At 40.0% G+C, this 19,440-nt stretch overlaps 1 protein-coding gene across 1 annotated transcript in view; it reads left to right on the top strand.

Moving 5' to 3' along the window:
• Positions 1 to 3,084: 3,084 nt before the first annotated feature.
• LOC133552885 (jun dimerization protein 2-like) overlaps positions 3,085 to 19,440 on the top strand; it is a 21,992-nt gene continuing 5,636 nt past the window's right edge. Inside the window, exons 1-2 of the mRNA XM_061900449.1 lie at positions 3,085 to 3,244; positions 5,454 to 5,497. The gene's annotated coding sequence lies outside the window, so the exon portion shown is untranslated. The remainder of the gene's footprint in view (positions 3,245 to 5,453; positions 5,498 to 19,440) is intronic.

Genomic DNA, 19,440 nt, shown 5'->3' with positions numbered 1-19,440 from the left:
TCCATCTCATCAAGCATACTTATGAAAAGAACTGACCTACTTAGAACATATTGATGTACATTGATTAAAATTTGAGAATAGGAAGTATGTGTTAGTAATTGATGATTGATTTATGAAGAGAAAAAGAATGGACGAAGAAAATAAATCAAACAATGTACTAGTATGATCAACTTCAAGAAACTCTTCAAACTTAAAGTGTTTACAAAGTACAAAGCAGAAGAACCATGATAAACATTCTGAATTTATCTCATTCGTCCATTCATTTTGTAGATAATCTTACTCATCTCACCATATGAAATATAACTTACTTCACCAATTAATATTTATTTATTTTTATTGTTATTACTTATGGAGTATATTGTGAATGTTTTGAGAACGGGAAGTGAACTGAAGTGTTAGAAAAGGAAAAGGGGTAGGATTATATAAGCTCTGCTTCTTCCTAGTCTTTTCCGAACATGTTGAATAGAGAATCTGGAAATTGCGATGTATCATGTTGTACGACAATCAACACCTCCAAGTCTGAGTCCATGGTGGAGTGCCATCTCCAAGTTGGGGAGGAGCTTTTGCCCCAAGCGTAGGAGTTCAAGTACCTCGGAATCTTGTACACGAATGTGGGAAAAGTGGATCGTGGGATTGACAGGCAGATCGGTGCAGCGTCTTCAGTAATGTGGACGCTGTATCGATCCGTTGTGGTGAAGAAGGAGCTGAGCCGAAAGGCAAAGCTCTCAATTTACCGGTCGATCGACATTCCCATCCTCACCTATGGTCATGAGCAAGGGTCTCAAACTCAATATACCTGGGGGCCACTGGATGCAGAGTCTGGGTGAGGCTGGGCCACAAGAAAACATTTCTTAAAAAAAAAAGTTGCATACTCCTCAGCATGTCTAGTTGTATGTTTCAAATTGTATCCCTTGTGCACCTCAACTTTCTCTGTGCAAATAAGACACGTCGGTGTGCTCAACAAAGAAATATTGCATCTCCCACTTTTCCTGGAATTGTCTTTGCACATCACTAACCTTTCTCTTCACTGCAAGCTGCGAAAAAGACATGTTTGGGGTTGTGGAATATATTTGTATTTAGACAACGCACAGAGAATAATGTTATTTCCGCAATGTGTGTCGTTCCGCTTTTCCTCCCTACAGCAATACGGCGGTCGGCGGATAATAGCCAGGAAAGTAACGGGATAGCGAGCGCAAAAAAGTGACGGCTCCCGGAGTGTTATCCGGCGTCATAAGAAAATATATGTAGTGTTCATTGTGTGAGGCAATGCAAATTAAACAATAAAAAAAAACAAATAACGGTTTGAATTTGTCCATTACTGACGGACAGATAAGGTGGTGTGACTGCACCTAGGCACGTAAGAAAACCCTCGTCTCCATGGCAACGTCTCTGTCGCTTTCACTCATTTGCCGCTTTTCCTCTAACGCAGGGGTAGGCAACCCAGAACGTTGAAAGAGCCATTTTGGACCCAAATAACAAAACGCTGTCAAGCGCCATTCATATAAAACTTGCGGGCCGCACTAACATTAAACTTTCATATTAAGGTGGGGGCCGCAAAATTACTTCTCGGGGGCCGCAATTGGCCCGCGGGCGCGTGTCTGAGACCCCTGGTCATGAGCTTTGAGTTATGACCGATAGGACAAGATCACGGGTACAAGCGGCCGAAATGAGTTTCCACCGCCGCGCGGCGGGGATCTCCCTTAGAGATAGGGTGAGAAGCTCTGTCATTCGGGAGGAACTCAAAGTAAAGCCGCTGCTTCTCCACATCGAGAGGAGCCAGATGAGGTGGTCATCTGGTCAGGATGCCACCCGAACGCCTCCCTATGGAGGTGTTTAGGGCACGTCCGACTGGCAGGAGGCCATGGGGAAGACCCAGGGCACGTTGGGAAGACTATGCTTCGAGATCCCCCGGAAAGAGCTGGACTTACTGGCTGGGGAGAGGGAAGTCTGGGATTCTCTGCTTAGGCTGCTGCCCCCGTGACCTGACCTCAGATAAGCGGAGGAAAATGGATGGAGGGATTGTAATTACTTATGGAGTACCGTATTTTCTTGAATTGCCGCCGGGGCGCTAATTGATTTAAAACCATCATCTCACTCCTGCACTTACCAAAGGCATGCGGTAAAAGTAAGCATGCGCTAATTATTTTGAAACCTCTTCTCACTCTGGCACTTACCAAAGGCATGCAGTAGAAATTTGAGTGTGATGTAAGCTTGGCCCTTAAATCCTACTGAATAGCTCTTAATCTTTGTCCCTTTATGCGATTTCAAATTACCGGCATTGAAAACAGCTTCCTCCATTTTGAAAATGATGACAGGGGAAGTGTCACTCGTGACGTCACGAGTTTGACCCGGCGGTAGTACTAAGCATGCGCTAATTATTTTGGGAAGCGAGTTTGACCCGGCAGTAATTCAAGGCAGGCGCATACTATATGCCTTGCGGCAATGTTGTGAATAAATTGAGGACGGGAAGTGAACAAAAGTTTTAGCAACTGCTATTGTGAAGTTGCTTTCGGTCCCCTAGAGGGGGGGGTGGGGGGGGGGTTGCCCACATCTGAGGTCCTCTCCAAGGTTTCTCATAGTCAGCATTGTCACTGGCGTCCCACTGGATGTGAATTCTCCCTGCCCACTGGGTGTGAGTTTTCCTTGCCCTTTTGTGGGTTCTTCCGAGGATGTTGTAGTCGTAATGATTTGTGCAGTCCTTTGAGACATTTGTGATTTGGGGCTATATAAATAAACATTGATTGATTGATGATTGAATCAGCCCTTCTTCTTCTTACTCCTTTTCGAACATGTTGAATAGAGACAACTGGAAATTGTGATGCATCACTTTTAATGTTTTTTTTGTATTTTTTTAACAAGGGTGTTTTTAAAAAATGTCTAAAAGCAGAATTAGAGTTGACTTCCGGTGACTTGAAGTACAATCCAGCGTGTGCGAGTGCTTGTGTTTGTTTACATGCGCAATGTACTGCTTGAAAGTTTTCCTCTGGCGCTGTTTGTTTTCGGTTGCTAGGGGCGGGGCTTAGCCAACCTCGGCCAGCATGCAAGCTGACGTCAGGCTCCGACACTTCCGCATTCCTGCGCTCTCCCAGAGCTGGCCCACTACATAAGGGGGCTGACGCAACCACTCCAGATAGTCCCGAACCCTCCGCCGAGTCCTACAATCCCCCCCACACTGAATAAATCTTTCTTTTTTTTTGCTCCATCCTCTGCGGATTTTCTTTCCTTTATTTAGGGCGCACAACAGGTAAGCCCGGCGCCTTGTGTTGGTAGCTTGTTGTTTGCTAAGTGGCTAGTGTTGTTATTGTCCACATTTAAATATTCTACCATTGACTTAATATCATTCATGTAGCTTATATGTACTCTTTTTTTTTTTATTCGATGGCTTTTCGCCATCAAATCCAGTAAAAAAAAAAAAACGTTATGCTAATGACTTGTAAAGTTTGTTTCAACTAGTCGTTGCGAGTGTCACTTTTAAGATTGTTGTCCTGGTTTAAAGACAACTTGTGTGGGAAATATGTAAACATTGTGTTGTTTTACTTCATGTTTTTTTTTTTTTGCTCCGCGTGTGAACAGTTATGTAACGCCGCCAGCCGACCGCGCCGAACTCCACTCAATTTTCACCCCTTTTTAGATTTAAACTGATACAACTCGACTTTAAGCTACGTCCTTTCGCGCATAATGTTGTTATTTCTGTAGATACATTTGTGACATGTGATTCGGCTGGCTAGTTTACCTATTCACAGCAATTCGCTTGGTTTTAGTGAGGCTTTTTTGAAAAAAAAAAAAAAGGATGCATAAGGCAGTGGTTCTCAAATGGGGGTACTTGAAGGCAGTGGTTCTCAACCTTTTTTCAGTGATGTACCCCCTGTGAACTTTTTTTTAATTCAAGTACCCCCTAATCAAAGTAAAGCATTTTTGGTTGAAAAAAAGAGTTAAAGAAGTGAAATACAGCACTATGTCATCAGTTTCTGATTTATTAAATTGTTTAACAGTGCAACATATTGCTCATTTGTAGTAGTCTTTCTTGAACTCTTTGGAAAAAAATATATAAAAATAACTAAAAACTTGTTGAAAAATAAACAAGTGATTCAATTTATAAGTAAATAATTCTACACATAGAAATAATCATCAACTTAAAGTGTCCTCTTTGGGGATTGCAATAGAGATCCATCTGGATTCATGAACTTCATTCTAAACATTTCTTCACAAAAAAAGAAATCTTTAACATCAATATTTATGGAACATGTCCACAAAAAAATCTAGCTGTCAACACTGAATATTGCATTGTTGCATTTCTTTTCATTGTTTATGAACTTACATTCATATTTTGTTGAAGTATTATTCAATAAGTATATTTATAAAGGATTTTTGAATTGTTGCTATTTTTAGAATATTTTTAAAAAATCTCACATACCCCTTGGCATACCTTCTAGTACCCCCAGGGGTACGCGTACCCCCATTTGAGAACCACTGCTTGAAGGTATGCCAAGGAGTACGTGAGATCTTTTTTAAATATTCTAAAAATAGCAACAATTCAAAAATCATTTATAAATATATTTATTGAATAATACTTCAACAAAATAGGAATGTGAAGTGAAGTGAAGTGAATTATATTTATATAGCGCTTTTTCTCTAGTGACTCAAAGCGCTTTACATAGTGAAACCCAATATCTAAGTTCCATTTAAACCAGTGTGGGTGGCACTGGGAGCAGGTGGGTAAAGTGTCTTGCCCAAGGACACAACGGCAGTAACTAGGTTGGCAGAAGCGGGAATCGAACCTGCAACCCTCAAGTTGCTGGCACGGCCACTCTACCAACCGAGCTAAGTTCACAAACTGTGAAAAGAAATGTAACAATGCAATATTCAGTGTTGACAGCTAGATTTTTTGTGGACATGTTCCATAAATATTGATGTTAAAGATTTCTTTTTTTGTGAATAAAATGTTAAGAATTAAGTTCATGAATCCAGATGGATCTCTATTACAATCCCCAAAGAGGGCACTTTAAGTTGATGATTACTTCTATGTGTAGAATTTTTTATGTATAATTGAACCACTTGTTTATTTTTCAACAAGTTTTTAGTTATTTTTACATCTTTTTTTTTTCAAATAGTTCAAGAAAGACCACTACAAATGAGAAATATTTTGCACTGTTATACAATTTAATAAATCAGAAACTGATGACATAGTGCTGTATTTTACTTCTTTGTCTCTTTTTTTTTTCAATCAAAAATGCTTTGCTCTGATTAGGGGGTACTTGAATTAAAAAAAAGTTCACAGGGGGTACATCACTGTAAAAAAGGTTGAGAACCACTGGCATAAGGTGTTCACATCAATTAAATAGGTGCATCAGTCCTAAATATAATGTTTTTCCATCCTGTTTCCCTGCTGTTAACATCTTTTGCAAAAACGAATAGATGCTAATAATTTTTTTACCTTTCTCCCCTTTTCACAGTGTGCAGACACAGTAGAACCATTGGCAGAAGAAAGTCTCTCTGAGTAAGTGCAAAGTTTTGTAGTTTAAGCTACTGTTTTTCTACCTTTTTTGAGCCGAGGCACATTTTTTGCGTTGAAAAAAATTCTGAGGCACACCACCAGCAGAAATCATTAAAAAAAACGAAACTCGGTTGACAGTAAAAAGTCGTTGTTGGATATGACTTTAAACCATAACCAACAATTACTGTAGCTCTTGTCTCAAAGTAGGTAGTACTGTCACGACCTGTCACATTACACCCTAATTTATTTGGCGTTTTTGCTGTTTTCCTGTGTGTAGTGTTTTAGTTCTTGTCTTGCACTCTTATTTTGGTGTATTTTTCTCTTTATTTGGGGTATTTTCCTGTAACAGTTTCATGTCTTCCCTTGAGCGATATTTCCTGCATCTATTTGTTTTAGCAATCAAGAATATTCCTGTTGTTTTTATCCTTCTTTGTGGAGACATTGTTGATTGTCATGTCATGTTCGGATGTACATTGTGGACGCCGTCTTTGCGCCACAGTAAGTCTTTGCTGTCGTCCAGCATTCTGTTTTATTTTACTTTGTAGCCAGTTCAGTTTTAGTTTCGTTCTGCATAGCCTTCCCTAAGCTTCACTGCCTTTTCTTAAGGGCACTCACCTTTTTGTTTATTCTTGGTTTAAGCATTAGACACCTTTTAACCTTCACACTGCCTTCCGCTGTTCCCAACATCTACAAAGAAATTAGCTACCAGCTGCCACCTACTGATATGGAAGAGTATTACACAGTTACTCAGTGGCCTAGTGGTTAGAGTGTCCGCCCTGAGATCGGTAGGTTGGGAGTTCAAACCCCAGCCGAGTCATACCAAAGACTATAAAAAAAATGGTACCCATTACCTCCCTGCTTGGCACTCAGCATCATGGGTTGGAATTGGGGGTTAAATCACCATAAATGATTCCAGGGCGCAGCACCGCTAGTGCCCACTGCTCCCCTCACTTCCCAGGGGGTGAACAAAGGGATGGGTGAAATGCAGAGAACACATTTCACCACACCTAGTGTGTGTGTGACAATCATTGGTACTTTAACTTTTTTACTCAGCCGAGCTATAGACAGCACCGACACTTAACAACAACACATAATTTGCAGACTATAAAAAGGGAATAAGCGGTAGAAAAATGGATGGATGGATAATATTACTGGTTTGCAAAAAATATTTTTAACCCAAATAGGTGAAATTAGATAATATCCCACCGCACACCAGACTGTGTATCTCACAGCACACTAGTTTGAAAAACACTGGTTTAAGCAATAAGGGATGGGAGCTTTGACTGGTAGTGTGTGACGAAAGCTGAAGATTTTGTAATCGCACAAACGTTTGTAGGTGACCTAAAGGTAGTACTGAGTATGTGACGGAATTTGAAAACACCCTTTTATTAGTACAGTTATTTATCAACACTGATATGTTGTTTTCAGCAAAAGCCTGTATTGACATACATCAACTCTATTGTGAGGTCGGAAAGGCCTAAATAGTAATAATGTCCCGGACATTGAATGGGAAAAATGATGGGACTGTGACTTGCCGGTTCATAAGTTCAGTGTTTTCCAAATGTGTGACGCCATGCCCTCCAGCTGCTGCATGCCGCCTTCGAATGACGCGCATACCCCGCTTTGTGTCTTTATTTACATGCGTGCTTTAGGCCAACAAGGTACAAAATGCCCCCTCTGCACCTGCCCGGGCACATCCAGCGGATAGTTTTGTTGTAAAACGGACTGCCGCGGCAGATTGATGGCCAAAGGCTTTGACAGGCAAGGCGTTGAGAGACTGGACGTGGGCGGGTGGGGGCGGTAAGAGCGGGGGTGTTTATTTTAAGTAGAAATGCCTTCCAGTGCAACTGCGGGGAGCTGGAATTGCCTGGGCTGCACCGCAGTGCACAGACTGCAGACGCATTGCAGGCCAGCCGGCCAACTATGCAACAGCGAGCTCGGTGGTACCGGCGGTGGTGTTGAGATGGAGGGTGAGGGTATCACATTATCAGTAGGGCATTGTTGGCCTTAGAAGCCTTTCCACATGTCTCGCAAAAAATGCACCTTTTTCTGCGTATAAACATTGTGGTCTGGAAGACAAACAGAACAGTGTTTCATCACAGTCTGCTTTGGAGTATGACGAAACCGAGGACAAAGTATCAAACGGCATTAAAGTGACACGTTACATAATCCCGGCCGTTGCTTCAACAGCCAGCATAAATCACATTTTCTGGGCTTGGTCATTATCTTATTGTAGGGGATTGTGCGCTGGATTTGTCGCGGGTGTCAATGCCATACGTTTGAAAATGGCTCTCTTATTTTTAATCCATGTCTGAGCCCGTGGCCTAATCCAAAAATATGGCGGGGGACAAAATAGCTATAATTTAATCGAGACCACCCAAGATGCAGAAAATAAACTTTCGGAACAGGCAGGAATGAAGCCAACCATCACACAGTAACGCACATGCTTTGTGTTTGGATTTGTCCAAAATATTTTTTTTTCTCGATGGGCTCGAAAAAAAACTGTTACAACCACACGCTGCCGTCGCTAACAATATATAAAGTTTGGTCATCAGTGTAATTTTTAAGAGGGATCTAATTTTCTGACAGTGACTTCATGGGCCCGTCACCTCGCCTAATGACCGCAGAGCCTCATCATACGAGGAGTGTCATGGCAGCCAAAGAAAATAAGATGAGGGGCTGGCAGGAATGTACATACTGTATATTTGGACGTTTCCTGTCCTCAAAACAGATTTCCCGCTTTCCTCGGAGGATTGCGAAAGGCTCTAAGTCAACACACCGTGCCTGACTTAATGATGATGATGTCTGAGAGCTTGCAAGCGTGCCTTGGCTGTTCACTGGTGGCCTGAAGGTGAACATTTCATAAGGGCCAGAGATGCTGGTGTTCCCTTTTTAGTTGAAAAGTAGATCTGGTAGAACGCTAGTAAAGCGGCTAATTGCAACTTGAAAAGTGTGTATGACTTTTTTGATTAAATGGCAAAAAAACAACAACTTGGGTCTGGAATCACGATAAATTAGCCAACAAATACTTTTGGTCTGCTCTTTTTTTCCCTCACTAAAGCTCTTTCCATCGCAAGGTGTCTCAGTCCAATCCCCCATTGCCATTTTCTTTGCATACTCAGTAGCCTAGTAGTTAGAGTGTCCGCCCTGAGATGGGTAGGTTGTGAGTTCAAACCCCGGCCGAGTCATACCAAAGACGATAAAAAAAATGGGACCCATTACCTCCCTGCTTGGCATTTAGCATCAAGGGTTGGAATTGGGGGTTAAATCACCGTAAATGATTCCCAGGCGCGGCACCGCTGCTGCCCACTGCTCCCCTCACTTCCCAGGGGGTGAACAAGGGGATGGGTCAAATGCAGAGGACACATTTCACCACACCTGGTGTGTGTGAGACAATAATCTTTGGTACTTTAACTTCTTTGCTTTTTTCGAATCAAGCTTCTTTTTTAATACGCTGTGCTGCTGCTAATGTAACGCTATTGAGCTGGCCATTAGCAGCGTTATCCATGCCAGTGATGCAAATCGTAGGCGGAACAGTGCTGCTGGCTTAAAATGACCATACTCTGGTACAGGCGTGTCAAACTCGTTTTCATTGAGGGCCACATCGTAGTTAAAGTTGCCCTCAGAGTGCCGCTTTTAACACTGAAATATATACAGTATGGATATAAATGTGTATACAGTATGTGGGATCCACTTTGGACTGGACTCTCACGGTTGTGTTGGATCCACTATGGATTGAACTTTCACAGTATCATGTTAGACCCGCTCGACATCCATTGCTTTCGGTTCCCCTAGAGGGGGGGGTTGCCCACATATGCGGTCCTCTCCAAGGTTTCTCATTGTCATCATTGTCACCGACGTCACACTGGGTGTGAGTTTTCCTTGCCCTTATGTGGGCTCTACCGAGGATGTCGTTGTGGTTTGTGCAGCCCTTTGAGACACTCGTGATTTAGGGCTATATAAATAATCATTGATTGATTGATTGATATAAAACATGTGTATAATTGCATTTGATTATTATGCCTTTTTTTATGTAAGCTGTACAAAACAAAATCTGTGTACTGTTAAAAACTGTCAGCTCAGTCGCCACAATTTTACCGTAATGTTTGCTTTTTTTTTTACAGCATATATCAATCAATCAACGTTCATTTATACAACCCTAAATCACGAGTGTCTCAAAGGGGTGCACAAACCACAACAATATCCTCTGCTCAGATCCCACATCACCATATAAATTAAATAAGTAAATGGTATAAAATGGAATGAAAAAACGGTACCACTATTTTTTTTTACGGAAACATTCATGCTAGTTATTTTATGCTGTAAAATATATTGCTGTTGTGTTTTTATAGTGTATTATTACTCTATATTGAATACCGGTACGTAAGTGAATTTTACTGTAAAAGAGGTTACTGTAAAATATTTGCATGAACTTTTTGTTGGATTGAAATTATAAGTGAAGCAGATATTTAAGTATTTATCCTTATTTGAACAAAAACATTGTTTTGAAGTGTATGATGATATAATATTTAGTTTTTTTTATTATTATAGATGATTAAAGTGTAACTCTATGTAATTGCACACAGTACTTTTATTTTTGTAATACATTTATTCAGAAAAGATAAGGTGCTTTATTAACACATATTACTTCCACCCTTTTGGGGGCCACACAAATTGACGTGGCGGGCCGGATCTGGCCCCCGAGCCTTGAGTTTGACACTTGTGCTGTAGTATAAACTTTATTAGGGGTGACTAAATTGTGGCATGGGGGCCTTTTGCGGCCTGATGCTTACGTTTTGTCGACCCACAGCATATTGTCAAAATAAAAGGAAAAATCTACAGAAAAAAATAGTAAAAAGATGAAATATTGATACTATATCTTTGACACCTAATGGAAAGTTGACACGCTTTGTCTTTGAATATACAGTAAAGGTCAAAAGATTGGACACACCTCATTCAATGCATTTTCTTTATTTTTATGACTATTTACATTGCAGATTGTCCCTGAAGGCATCAAAACTATGAATGAACACATGTGGAGTTATGTACTTAAAAAGAAGGTGAAATACCTGAAACATGTTTTGTATTCTAGTTTCTTCAAAATAGCCACCCTTTGCTCTGATTACTTTTTTGCACACTCTTGGCATTCTCTTGATGAGCTTCAAGAGGTTGTCACCAGAAATGGTTTTCACTTCACAAGTGTGCATGAGCTCATCGAGAGAATGCCAAGGGTGTGCAAAGGGTGGCTATTTTGAAAAAGCTAGAAAATAAAACAAGTTTTCAGTTATTTTACCTTTTTTTGTTTAGTACACAACTCCACGTGTTCATTCATTGTTTTGATGCCTTCAGTGACAATCTACAATGTAAATAGGCATGAAAATAAAGAAATTGCATTGAATGAGGAGGTGTGTCCAAACTTTTGGCCTATACTGTATATGTCTGTTTTTTGTTGTTGTTTTTTTTACAAAATGAAAGGGACAAGCGGTAGAAAATGGAGGCATGGATGGATGAAAAAATATCAAAATCGCTCCTGCGTGTTTTGACTTTTCAGGATGCAGCACTTTGTAGAATAAGTTGGACTGATGTGAGAACCGGCTTCGTCTGCAGTGGGCATTTGTTTTAATACAGCCCTGTTCGGCAAAACATAAGTCTCCACTACAGAGGACGTTGGCTCTCAGGAGGTTAACATGTATCATCTGCTGCTTTTCCATCACAAAAGCCCTATTTGCACTGTAGCACAGTTCTACACGGCATGCATATTTTAAAATAGTTTTCTTTGGAAAGCATTCCAAATTATCCGGCATCCTTCTAGGGCAGACTTGGGAAAAGTACGGCCCCCCGGATGTTCTACATAATTTCTTTAGACCTTTTAACATCAAAACTGTCGCCGCCATTATGATGTGCAGTGTGCTGTTTTTAAATGGCCGTAAGTTTTGAACTATATAAAATATTTCAATGATCGAAATCTGCACTTTTGGGTGTTGTACGAGTTATTACAGTAAACTACATCACAGAAGCATAGACAAAGAACAAACCAGACTGGGCGGGGTTTGCCGTGGCCGTGTGTTAGAAACAGATGCAGAAGCAGATATTTATGTGATAATATATCAAATTGTAGGTGTTTATTAGACTTAACATTCATATTTTTTTGTTAGTTACATTTTTGTTGTGTTCTGCTATATTGTAAAAGATACACAACTATCGAGGAGCTGGTCTGAGAAGTAAAAGAGGAGCGATGTTCATATGTTGTTAATATTCAGTGTTTTATTGTTCATAGTCAATAATCTATATCCCACTTTCTTTACATTTTGAGTGTCCCATTCAGTAAGAAACTGTAAAATTAAATTCTGTTTTTTTGTGTTAATAACGTTTTTAGAACTCTATCGGACATTGTGACTTTTGGTATCAGTGTTCCTGAAAAAAAAAGGACCCAAACACAACAGATTTTAACAGCTAAATGTGTACATATCATTTATACAAACCTACACCTTGGCCCCCCAGACACATTTTTTTCTGTCAATGTGGCCCCCGAGTCAAAATATTTGCCCAGCTCTGTTTTAGGGTACAGGAATTGTGGTGAATTACGACAGAGGATTACTGTATTTTAGGGACTATAAGGTGCACCCACTAAATTATAGAAGAAAAACAGCCTGATATAGAATGTGAGATATAAAAGGATAATGCATACATTTATCATTTGTTTTCAAAACGGTTACAAAAAAGTGGGACCCCAAAGATTAACTGTGGGACCCCATTTTGAAAATTCATAACGCCAACACTTATGGAGTATTGGTGGGTGCAAAACAGCAGCAGGCGACTGTGGCCCGCAGGCCGCTTGTAATACTAATCAAATATCATCCCGGGCCGGATATGGCCCGCGGGCCTTGACTTTGACACATATGCTATATGGTGATGAGTGTAGGATTTTTTAAAAATAGAATAAAACATTTTTTACGGAAAAACAGAATTTTTGTATTTCTATTATTTTAATTTATTGTTACAGTCATTATTATTTTTACTTTTCGTTATCAATTTATTTGGTCGCTCTTTTAAATTGTATTTAAAGTTTTGGTGGTACAATAAATACTCATCTGCTCAAATAAATAAATAATGGTCTTATTGTTATGTCAATATCACTCAAAATAATCGTGATTATTATTTTTGCCATCAATGTCCAGCCCTACAAGATGTGAACGGCACTGTGTCCCCTCCCCCTCAGTAAGCTGTGGAGTCCCCCAAGGCAGTATACTAGGACCTTTACTGTTCCTAATATACGTAAATGACATGCCATCAGCATGCGACTGTGAATTGTTCCTGTTTGCGGATGACTCGGCCCTGCTGGTATCCGGCAAGGACAAGTCACAGGTGGAACAAATCCTCATTGCTGAACTCCTTAATATTTGCACCTGGTTCGCTGACAACAAGCTATCTTAGGTAAAACGGAATCCATCCTATTGGGGTCCTATGTCAACCTAAAGAAAGTCAGTGACTTCACTATAAAAGTGGGGGACATTGTTATCACCAGGAAAGATGAGATCACCTACCTAGGTTCCATTCTAGAGGCTAATCTTTCCTCTGATAAAATGGCAACCAAGGTAATCAAAAAGGTCAACCAAAGAACGAGATTCCTCTACAGAATCTCCTCTCTGGTCAACAAAAGCACCTTGAAGATTCTAGCGGGAACTCTCATTCAACCCTTTTTCGATTACGCTTGCACCTCCAAAACCCTCAAATCTAGACTCCAAACATCCCAGAACAAGCTAGTCCGGTTACTTTTAGACCTCCACCCCAGATCACACCTCACTCCAACCCACTTCTCCAAAGTGGGCTGGCTCAGGGTGGAGGACAGAGTAAAACAACTTGTACTGAGCCTAGTCTATAAAATCCGCTACACCTCCCTGATACCAAAGTGCATGTAAAACTAAATGACCGCCATAACCACAACACCAGGAGTAGGTCCACAAACCACGTTAAACCCAGATTCCGATCTAACAAAGGTCTTAACTCATTCTTTTTCTATGCAACATCAATGTGGAATGCATTACCAACCGCTCTAAAACAACACCTCCAGGCAACTTCAACCCTTTACTAATACCCTCCTCCATTCACATCCCATCTCCCCGGATTGTAAATAACCTAATGTAAATAATCAAATGTATTTCTAATGTACAAACCCCGTTTCCACATGAGTTGGGAAATTGTGTTAGATGTAAATATAAACGGAATACAATGATTTGCAAATCATTTTCAACCCATATTCAGTTGAATATGCTACAAAGACAACATATTTGATGTTCAAACTGATAAACATTTTTTTCTGTGCAAATCATTAACTTTAGAATCTGATGCCAGCAACACGTGACAAAGAAGTTGGGAAAGGTGGCAATAAATACTGATAAAGTTGAGGAATGCTCATCAAACACTTATTTGGAACATCCCACAGGTGTGCAGGCTAATAGGAACAGGTGGGTGCCATGATTGGGTACAAAAGCAGCTTCCATGAAAAGCTAATTAATTCACAAACAAGGATAGGGTGAAGGTCACAAATTTGTAAGCAAATTGTCGAACAGTTTTAGAACAACATTTCTCAATGAGCTATTGCAAGGAATTTAGGGATTTTACCGGCAATTCAAGGAAATACGGTGCTTATTTTACCACCTACGGTCCGTAACATCATCAAAAGGTTCAGAGAATCTGAAGAAATCATTGCACGTAAGAGATGATATTACGGACCATTGATCCCTCAAGCGGTACAGCATCAAAAACAGGTATCAGTGTGTAAAGGATATCACCACATGGGTTCAGGACCACTTCATAAAACTTTCATGAAGTGGGTGCAGTAGATGCAAGTTAAAACTCTGCTATGCAAAGCAAAACCCATTTATCAACAACACCAAAGAACGCCACTGGCTTTGCTGGGCCCAAGTTCATCAAAGATGGACTGATGCAAAGTGGAAAGATGTTCTGTGGTCTGACGAGTCCACATTTCAAATTATATTTGGAAACTGTGGACGTGGTGTCCTCCGGAACAAAGAGGAAAATAACCATCCGGATTGTTATAGGGGCAAAGTTCAAAAGCCAGCATCTGTGATGGTATGGGGGTGGATTAGTGCCCAAGACATGGGTAACTTACACATCTGTGAAGGCACCATTAATGCTGAATGGTCCGTACAGGTTTTGGAGCAACATATGTTGTCATCCAAACAACGTTATCATGGACGCCCCTGCTTATTTCAGCAAGACAATGCCAAGCCACGTGTTACTACAGCGTGGTTTCGTAGTAAAAGAGTGCGGGTACTTTCCTGGCCCACCTGCTGTCCTGACCTATCTCCCATGGAAAATGTGTGGCCTATTATGAAGCGTTAAATACGACAGCGGAGACTGTTGAACGACTGAAGCTCTACATAAAACAAGAATGGGAAAGAATTCCACTTTCAAAGCTTCAACGATTAGTTTCCTCAGTTCCCAAACGTTTATTGAGTGTTGTTAAAATAAAAGGTGATGTAACACAGTGGTGAACATGTCCTTTCCCAACTACTTTGGCACGTGTTGCAGCCATTAAAGTATAAGTTAATTATTATTTGCAAAAAAAATAAAGTTTATGAGTTTGAACATCAAATATCTTGTCTTTGTAGTGCATTCAACTGAATATGGGTTGAAAAGGATTTGCAAATCATTGTATTCCGTTTATATTTACATCTAACACAATTTCCCAACTCATATGGAAACAGGGTTTATACATACTTGTTCTTATGCTATCTGAACTCACCATTTTCTCTGATGGCTGTACCTATCCTACCAAGTAAGACCTACACTGTTTCAATGTCCATTTCTCTGTTGATGCAATTTTTTTTGATGACTGAAGTATTGATATCAACCAAAGCTCCTCACCCCCCCCCCCCCCCCACTCCCCCCGATTGTAAATAATGTAAATAATTCAATGTATATACTATTATGATTAACCTGTGTGATGACTGCATTATGCTGATAGTAAATATTTGTACCATGAATTGATTAACGTGGACCCTGACTGTTGAAAAACTTGTTCGGGCGTTACCATTTAGTGGTCAATTGCATGGAATATGTACTGAACTGTGCAATCTACTAATACAAGTTTCAATCAATCAGCATGGTTCACCAAACTCTGCTACAAATGCTTAAAATTATCGTACTTGTTGAGTTTAAGCCTTTAGTGGGCCCCTTTAAAAAAAAAAAAAGAAGAGTCTTTAAAAGGTAATGAGAGGCCTTTGAAAGCGCCCCTGTACCCCCCCTCATTCAGCGTGGCTATAGGGGATGTGGATAATAGGGGCTGCCAGTCGTCCTGCTGGCTATTGGGAAGGAATTCCACAGCGCTGCTAATTGTTCTCAGGAATGACTCAGGAAATGGACGGAGCTGAAAGTGAGCCGAGAGTTGGCGAGCGAAGCGACTTGTGGAGTTAAAGATACATACAGGAAACACTGTCTCCACATACACACGCGCCCAGTCAGATTGGTTTTGGGCCGTGGCCAGAAACGACATTGAGCACGGTCCTCTATTCCACAGCTAATATAGGACATTTCTGCTACACCCCTTTGGCCGGTGTCCTCCCCGCTCGGCCCGAGAGAGGCTGCAGCCGGGCCTGTGTAGGTGTCTTTGTTTGAGGCTTGCGTGCGCCCAAAAGGCACGGCACAGGCTTTTCTGCTCGGCTGCAAAAGCACAGTAACGCCGTTGCATCATCAAACGCTGACAGCTGGCAGGAAAAGAAAATACCCATCTTTGTGAAAAATAGTTAAAACATTTGACACACGTTTAGAGTGGAGCGGCGCGCCACACAGCGCTTTGTGTCTTATGAGTCGAAAGGGGAATTCTCTGACTTGCAAGGCAGTTAGAAAAGCAGAATATATGAAATATTGAAAAGTGTTAAAGTGAAAAGCCGGGAGTTACAGCTGGATTTGTTTTTACAACATGACAATAACTCTTGCGGAATGGGGCATAACTCACTTCTTGTAATTGGAAGCTATGGGAACACATGATCTGATGCAATGTTTGTGTACACAGCGGGCGTTTTCATGCGCTTCACCTCAATTCACGCTGTCCTTTCAGTTGGAATCTAATCTTTTTCAGGTTGGAAACTATGTCAGTGTTTCCATGATAAGATGTGCATGGGAGTTTAATTTCCACACACACACACACACACACACACACACACACACACACACACACACACACACAAAATATGAAGAATATGACATGTTGTAGTGTCACTTTCCCTTACAGTGGAAACTGACCAGCCGTTCTCGTACCATTTATACCGATTTCGTAACGCTTTTTTCCAAAATCTGTTCCCAGGTCAAATATTCATGCAAAGTGTTTTCCCTTGGGTTGCGGGCATTAAATGACATCATCATCATCTAATTAGTGTAATAGACCATGATGCAAAACTCAGCATGTGTGTCATAAGAAATGTCACATTAGCTCACGTTTTTAAATCTTATTTAACAACAGAACATAAAGTTTATACCAAAATGGATACATGGATGATACAGCAGAGGATTTGGAGAATGTCATGTGGTCAGATGAAACCAAAATAATATTTTTTGGTATGAGCTCAACTCGTCGTGTTTGGAGAAAGAAGAATACTTAGTTGCATCCCAAGAACACCACACCTACTGTGAAGCATGGGGGTGGAAACATCATGCTTTGGGGCTGGTTTTCCTGTTAAGGGGACAGGACGATTGATCCGTGTTAAGGAAAGAATGAATGGGGCCATGTATCGGAAGATTTTGAGCCAAAACCTCCTTCCATCAGTGAGAGCTTTGAATGGTTGACCAAATACTTATTTTCCACCATAATTTACAAATATATTCTTTAAAATTCCTACAATGTGAATTCCGGGATTTTTTTTACACATTCTGTCTCTCACAGTTGAAGTGTACCTATGATGAAAATTACGGAACTCTGTCATCATTTTAAGTGGGAGAACTTGCACAATCGGTGGCTGACTATATACTTTTTTGCCCCACTGTATGTATGTATGTATGTATGTAAGTACGCATCCAAAATATCCACCCTTTTCTCTGATTACTGCTTTGCCCACTCTTGGCATTCTCTCGATGAGCTTAAAGAAATGTATGAAGTGAAATGGCTTTACCTTCAGAGGCTTTTCTTATCAGGGTTGATTAGTGGAATTTTTTTTCTTAATCAAACCATACAAACGGCGGTAGAAAATATTTTTTGCCTTTGAGGCATCAATAGAAAAATAAAAGCTGTGCAGTGTGAACAATTTCAACAAACCAAAAATACAAACTAACTTAAAAGACTGACAGTATTGTACTAAATCACACACTGTTCACTTTCTTTACATAGGCACAGAAGACAATTATTTTCACAGAACTATATCAATGATGTCTAACTATAAAAAAGATGTCTAAGAGTATTTTTATATTAAACAAGGTAAAATATGTGTTAGATTATAGGGCAATGCGTATATTGTATTGTGCACTTATATTGCCATATATCAGCTACTGTGTGGGGGAACACATATAAGAGTAACATAAAGGCATTGTATCAACTACAGATAAGAGCTATAAGGATTATTCATAAAGTAGATTACTTAGAACACACTAACATATTATTTATTAACTCTGGACTATTGAAACTACAGGAGCTAGTAAAGCTACAGACATAGTGTGTCATGTTTAAGGCTAGAAGTAAAACATTACCAGCAAATTTACAAAAAAATGTTTGTCATCACTTCTGAGAATACAGAGCATAGAAGAAAAGGTCATTTCAAACAACAATATTAAAGGACAACTTTAAAACAAATGTCTACATCAGTGGTTGGGGTAAGATTGTGGAATTCTCTTTACAACGACACAAAAAACTGTAAAAATATATTCCAATTGAAAAAAATATATAAAGATAGAACAATAAGATCATATGGACAGCCATACGTGTTTACATTTTGTTTTTTATTTATTATTTTACTTGTTTTTCTGTCTGGTTTTGTATTTGCTCTGTATCATTCCATGAGGTGTATATTATTATTATTATTTTCTCTGTTTGGTTTATACGTTATGAAGTTTTGCACTTGTGTTTTTCTTGTGTTTTTTTTTTTTTTGATTGTTTCATTACATTTGGTTTTATGTGTCGGTTTAAATTATATTCATGAAGTAAGATAATGTATTGTGTCAAAGGGTGCAGGAAATTTTCTTTGTCCTGCTCCTTCTCAGGCATTGTTGTGTGAATTTAAATTGTATAATTGAGGTATAATTATGTATCGTTCAAAATGCACATCAATGAAGGAGGTAAATAAAAAATGAATGAATGAATGTGCAGTATCTCATGCAGTATTTTAAGTGGGTTTACCAATTGTTTGTTTTACTTCTGTTTGTTTTATGTTGGGTCGAGGGGGAGGAGTCGCAGCCCCGCTTTATAGTGTACCTCATGCTTGGTATACTTGCTCGCCCCGGTTTAAACTATTTGCTTGCCTAACAGAATTACTAATGTGACATCCAGTGGACACATTTAGAACCGCAATTTCTTTCATCTAAACATGCAGCTCAATTTTCCATCCATCCATTTCTACCGCTTGTCCCTTTATACTTAGCAAACTTATTTCCCCGGGCCGGTTTGAACCTGTTCAGGGCCGCATGTTTGACCTCCCTGCTGTATACTGAGCTCTTGAGCTACACTTATGTTACACTTTGGAGTTTTGTGCGACTTTCACAGCCATTTTTTGTATGGAAACTGTGCCTTTTTGGGGTATTCTCTCACTTATTGCTAAAAGGATGCACATTTGTTTGTTGCATCTTGGAATCACATGTTTTTTTGGAATAATTGAAGTGAAACATTGTGTAAATAGAGTTTGCCTTCCCTTTCAGTCTTCCACTTTGCAAAACGAAAAGTCCTTGGCCGCCTCCATTCCTGCGCCCCTCTTGGGAGTTTTCACTGAGAGGCAATTTTG

The sequence above is a fragment of the Nerophis ophidion genome, linkage group LG05 (genome assembly GCF_033978795.1).
Source record: "Nerophis ophidion isolate RoL-2023_Sa linkage group LG05, RoL_Noph_v1.0, whole genome shotgun sequence".
Lineage (NCBI taxonomy): Eukaryota > Metazoa > Chordata > Actinopteri > Syngnathiformes > Syngnathidae > Nerophis > Nerophis ophidion.
This window is presented reverse-complemented; position numbering and strand designations above follow the sequence as displayed.